The following is a 6,432-nucleotide window of genomic DNA, read 5'->3' on the forward strand; positions in this document are numbered from 1 at the left end:
TCTAATGCCAGTAAATAGTCCCTTTGGAAATACACTCATTAATATGAGTGGTATAATTTTCATTTCCGCTGGCACTGTGGCATATGACTTCTTCTGTTTCAGCTACCCTCTGATTGACCTGTCAAGGGCATAAACCACTCTGAGGATGTTCCAGTGCTGTTTGTGTTTCTCTGGTAGGTATAAGGGACCAGATTGATCTGCTGCGTGTAAAGGAATAATTTAGTAGATGATTTTCTCTGGTTTTAATGTGACACATTATCTATACAATCACACACACAGAGCCTGAACTTATAATAAGCTTACTGGGCAATAGTACAAAACAGATAGATAACAGATATTCCATATGTCCTGAGGACATGAATTAGAAAAAAATCTATGTTGTGATTAATCCATTTTGTAAAATGGAAATGCATTTTTAAGTTGAATGCCAATAAGGTGTTGGCATGGGATTGGTGGGAAAGATGGTGCTTAGAATGCAGAGAACTGAAAATTACATTTCAGATTTTTTTCCCTCTCCTCTAAAATGAGAATATGGTCAGTTCTGTATCACCTGAGTTTTATGAAGCTGCTGTGTTCTGGTTTGGAAGAATTCTGAATAAGGGTGATTTTAAGAGAGCTGCTCTTTCCCAGGCTTGAAACAAAAGCAAAGCATGGCCAGCTGGCCATTATTCCATCAGTTATTAAAAACATGGCACTGAGTGGGCATCCTCCAAAATGATACAGAAGAGCCACTTGTCATCCATCCATCCCATCAACAAATCTAATTTGGAAAGGTCAGGCAGGGAGAAAAGAAAACTTCAGTCCTCTGACAAAAACAAAGGCAAAAACTTAATTTAAATAATAGAGTTTTCAAGTGCACATAGAGCTGGCACTTGGCTACCCCCAGAAGCATAGCTGACCCTGGGTAATACCATCAGATCAATCACTTCTAATGATACTAATGATAATAAAGGACCACTTACACAGTGCTTTATTAGTGTTATAAAGCATGTTCATATATTATATCATTTGGTCCTCACAACAATCCCATGAAGGAGGCTACTTATGATAACTGTTAAGAACATAAGCTTTGGAGTCCAGCCAATTAGTTTAAAATCCTGGCCCCTCAACATAGTAGCTGGATCACCTTGGAAACTTAGTTACTCTCTCTGAAACTATAATAGGAGTAAATGAGGTCATATAGAAAAAGCAATTTCCCAGTCCTTGGCTCATGGTAGGCTCACAATAACTAGTAATTGTTGTTATTATCGTTCCATGATTTCAGTAACTTACTCTTTTCCAATCCAGAAATATACTTCCCAAAATGTGTCTTGAAAACCAGTTTCTGAAACTTTTTAAGCAAATATAAGTATTTATTGAATGAATGAATGGAAAGAACTCTAGCTCATGATCAATTAGGAAAAAAATAATGCATTGGAAAGTATAATATTTGTTCAGCAAACATTTATGTCTGAACTCTTACTGTGGATCAGGAGCTATTCATTGGAGATCTCATTTAATCCTCCTAGTGATCCTGTGAGGTAAGTATTATCCTCATTTACTGTTATAAAACTAATAGTCCAACAAATCAACTTGCATATTTGCATATTAACTTGCGTAACTCCAACAAAACTTGGCGTTAAAACCGGGTCTTTGATTCTAGGTCTAGTGTTCATTCTTGGTAACTTCGCCTCTTGACCCATTACGAGACAATCCAAGACAAACCACAGTATTGTCAGCAAATCCTGTCCATGTCCCATGAACAGACCCCACAGGATGAAACACAAATTTCTTTCTGAATCTAATTAACTTGGCTATTCAGCATGACTCCTAGATGTGTACAGGGGTGTCATACCTGGTACCATAGTGTAAATGTTAATACAGTTAATGAGCTTTTATCTATAATATGGCCCAAATAGTGACTTGCAATGGGAAAAAAAATAAAGAACTGAAGTGAACCTTCTCCATGATCCCCACCTTTCACATTCTAGTCCTTTAGTACCGGCCACACCCCTTGCTGATTTAGGGGGAAAAGGGGGAAAGGAATTTGAAAAGAAAAAAGCGTTAGAGAAGACACCTCACTCTCACTTAGAACTGAAAACATGTGATTAAAGATTTTAAGAAAATAATATAGCCACTGTTCACCAACTCCAGCTTTGATTCAAACCTCTGGATAGGACACACTCTCCCATGGCACATCTCATGGAACCTTCTGCATCCTCATGGACAAAGTGCGTTGCTGCATATTTGGGTAGAGCAAGTGCCTGGAAGGGAATGTATAAAAAACTACACTATGGCTTCCCTGGTGGCACAGTGGTTAAGAATCCGCCTGCCAGTGTAGGGGACACGGGTTCGAGCTCTGGTCCGGGAAGATCCCACATGCTGTGGAGCAACTAAGCCCGTGCACCACAACTACTGAGCCTGCACTGTAGAGCCCAAGAGCCACAACTACTGAGCCCACGTGCCACAACTACTGAAACCCACGTGCCTAGAGCCCGTGCTCCGCAACAAGAGAAGCCAATGAAATGAGAAGCCCGCACACCACAGCCAAGAGTAGCCCCCACTTGCTGCAGCTAGAGAAAGCCCACGTGCAGCAACGAAGACCCAATGCAGCCAAAAAATAAATAAAATAAATAAATTTATATATAAAAAAGCTACACTAAGTCATTCTTTCATTCCACATATATATGTATTTATATTTACAGAGCATCTTCCACACGCCCTGCATATCGCAAATGCTAAAAATGTGTTTACCAAACAAATTTAACTCTCTCGTTGCTGTGAAACAGATAAACCAATATCTACCCTCAAGAAACATACAGTTTAGTTTGGAGAAAAGATATGAAACAAATAATTACATGAATGATTATTTACCTTCAACTGTAACAAGTACAGCAAAATAGAAGTACATTGTGTTGTGACAGCAAATAATGGAGGACTGTATCCTAGACCGAGGCACGAGAGAAGTCTTCCATGGGTAGGAGGCATTTGAGCTAAGGAGGGGAAGCCTGATTTAAGCAGAGAGTAAGCGCCTAGTCATTCCAGGCAGAAGAGCAGCAAACTTTTTGTCATGGCCTGTGAAACCCTAAGATCTGTCCCTGCTTCCTTCATGACCTTGTCTCTTACCAGTGTCCCCTGCCTCGCCACCCACCCCCCGCAGTCACCCTTCCCCAGTCCCCTAATCTTCTCTCTCATTTTTTTTTTTTTTTTTCTTTATTCTGCTCTGCAGTAGTTATTTCCTCTATTTAATCTTCCAGGTCACTTAGCCGTTCTTCTAGCTCAGTTATTCTGCTAGTGATGCTGTCTAGAATATTTTTAATTTCATTTTTTGTGTTGTTCATCATTGATTTTTCCTCTCTATTTCTTCTGGGTCCTTGTTAAATGTTTCTTGCCTTTTCTCTGTTCTATTTCCAAGAATTTGGATCATCTTTACTATGATTACTTTGAATTCTTTTTCAGGTAGACTGCCTATTTTCTCTTCATTTGTTAGGTCTGGTAGGTTTTTATCTTGCTCCTTCATCTGCTGTGTGTTTCTCGCCCTGCATCGGCAGGCGGACTCCCAACCACTGTGCCACCAGGGAAGCCCCTCTCTCTTTTTTAAACATGTCAAGTTTGTCTCTGGCTTGTGACACTTTTGCATTTGCTGTTCCCTCTGCCTGGAATGCTCTTATGCAAGCTCTTCACATAACTGGTTCCAGCATCTGGATCCCAGTTCAAAATTGTTTCTTCCAAGAAACCCCATCCACCATATGGAGTGCAGCTCCACACCAACTCCACCAGTCACCTTCTACCATATCACAATTCACCTGTTCCTTTATAGCAATTATCAGTGCTTGATGATTTTTTTACTTGTTTGTGTCTATTTCTCCCAGCTAGAAAGTAAGTTCCATGAGAACCAGTCTTGTGCCCCTGACACAAAGAAATCACTCAGTAAAAATTAAATAAATAAGAATTAGCATTTATGAAGACCCTATGGTGAAAAGAGATGTGGCATCTCCCACGAACAGAAAGGCCTGTGTGGTTAGAAGGCAGTTTAATGACTTATTTGATGCTAGTTGTTCAAATGTTTATGTCTATAGGTACAACATATATAGAGGAAATGGCTCATCAGCCATATTTTAATCAGCTTGACAGTAATCACAAATGTCTTCTTAGACAGAGTACACATGCCTTGCATATAGTAGGCACTCAACCAACTTCTGGCTGATTGAAAAATAATTCTAGTCTATTAAGACCCTTCTACCTTACCTCTGCATATCAAATTTCAGCTTCAAAAGTGACTTCTCAGGCTTCCCTGATGGCGCAGTGGTTGAGAGTCCGCCTGCCGATGCCGGGAACACGGGTTCGTGCCCCAGTCCGGGAGGTTCCCACATGCCGCGAAGTGGCTAGGCCCGTGAGCCATGGCCACTGGGCCTGCGCGTCTGGAGCCTGTGCTCTGCAACAGGAGAGGCCACAACAGTGAGAGGCCCGCGTACCGCAAAAAAAAAAAAAAGTGACTTTCCATAATTATATCAATAGATTCCTCACTAGAATGGCCCTGCCAATGAGTAGATATTTGATTTTGCCAGCCGTAAAGGAATGCATTCACTCCTTTACAGTCTGGTTCTGGGATTTGCACAGGGCGTGGAAAGTATCCCTTGGTAAGTCTAATTGTATACAGTATGCACTAAAGACTCATAATATGATAGGACTAGAATAAGCTCATCAAACAGTAATGTTTGTTTTGTTTGCTGTCTACATTCTTGGGTAGAAGGCATTGTTTCCCAGCACCAACAGATCATCTTTTCCAACCTTCCTGCTCTAGCCATTCACCCCAGAAAGTGAGTGCTGGTGTGAAGAGACTGACAGTTTAATAATTAGGAGTAGCAAAGTGTGGAGGAGGCATTTCATCCGCATGAAACCTTCCCCCAGAGCAATTCCAGAGCCCCTCACACACCGGCTTTGAAGCCTGTGAGGCTTGAAAACAGAGCCTCCTAGGGGAATTTTACTGTAAAATATCTCCCTGGGTCTCTATGTATGCTCTATCCTACAGGGCCTCCAAAGCAAGCCAACACATCAAGGAAGAATTATCGGGGGTTCTCAGCCTTGAACATTCTATACAGGCAAAAACACTTCATATCTCTAAGATGGCTGCCCAGGATCATTTATTGGGTTAATTTGGGGGGAGAGAGACTGCCAATCCACATAATTTCAGGACCCACAATTTCAGAGCCAATAAAACAGATAGTTTTTGCCTTAATTATGGAGAAAACTCATCTGTTAGACCTAGACTACTATGAGTAAAAATTCCTTAAGGTCAGGGAACAAGTCTAAGTTTTCTTTGTATTAATCAATTTGCACAGGTTCTGGAAAGTCATACTTGGATAAATATTAGTGAATGATCCTCAAAACTCTATCTATTTCTACAAGATTATGGTTTAAAAACAATCTAATTGCACTAATTTAATATCCTTCTAAACAGGTCTATTATATTGAGGAAAAAATTACAGCTGTAATAGATCTTGTCTTTATCAAGTTTCTGCAATTAGTGCCTTTTGACATTGTTGTCAAGGATTTAAAAAATTTAATCACCATATAGTTGGGTAAGTTTGTTGGGTTCTTTGGTTGCAAGCAAAGGAAACTCATTCTGGTTACCTTTAGTAGAAAAAGAATACAGTGGAAAGATACAGCTGTATAGAGAACCTACTGCATGGCTGAAGAAGCAGGTTTGGAAAATAAAAGGCAGCTCTAAGAAACTCCATAGAAACCTGTCCCTCAAATGAATGAACATTAACCTTTTTTTTTTTTTTTTTTTCTTTCTGTCCTTATATCACTACACTCAAGATTCAGAGTCATAGGAGAAAAAGACTGATTGCCCCAACTTGGGTCCTGGGCCCACCCCATGGCTAAAGGAGAAAAGGGAACATTGATTTACATCCCCATCAATACTACACACAATGGGGAAGAGAAGATGTCCAAAATAGATATGGGGGTGTCTTTATCAAAAAAAAGGAATGCAGTGAGGCTGAAAACCCACAAATGTCCACTACAATGGATGAAGAAGGGGAGAAAGGAATGAACATTTCTTGAGCACCTGTACATACCAAGCAAATACTGTGTGGATTACTTTACACAAGTGTCTATCTCATCCTGAGCCATTCTTGAGAGATGGGCATTTTATCTCCACTTTGCAGATGAGGAAATTGAGGCTTAGAGAGGTTAAGGGAATTGCTGAGCACCGCCCATCTAATAAGCCATTAGAGTGAAGATTTGGACTCAGGCTTACCTGATATCTGCATTATACTGTATGTCCCAAGCCTAAATAACAATTATTCATGGATTATTGTCAGCCCTGAGGGGATATACTGAATAAGGTTCTAGAAAGGCTGATCCTTCCAGGAGAAAATTTAATGCTTTGTTGACTGACTTGGTTGGTGAAATAAAGTACACCTGGAAAAGTGTAGTCAGGGAAAG

The sequence above is a fragment of the Lipotes vexillifer genome, unplaced genomic scaffold, assembly GCF_000442215.2.
Source record: "Lipotes vexillifer unplaced genomic scaffold, Lipotes_vexillifer_v1.1 scaffold47, whole genome shotgun sequence".
NCBI lineage: Eukaryota > Metazoa > Chordata > Mammalia > Artiodactyla > Lipotidae > Lipotes > Lipotes vexillifer.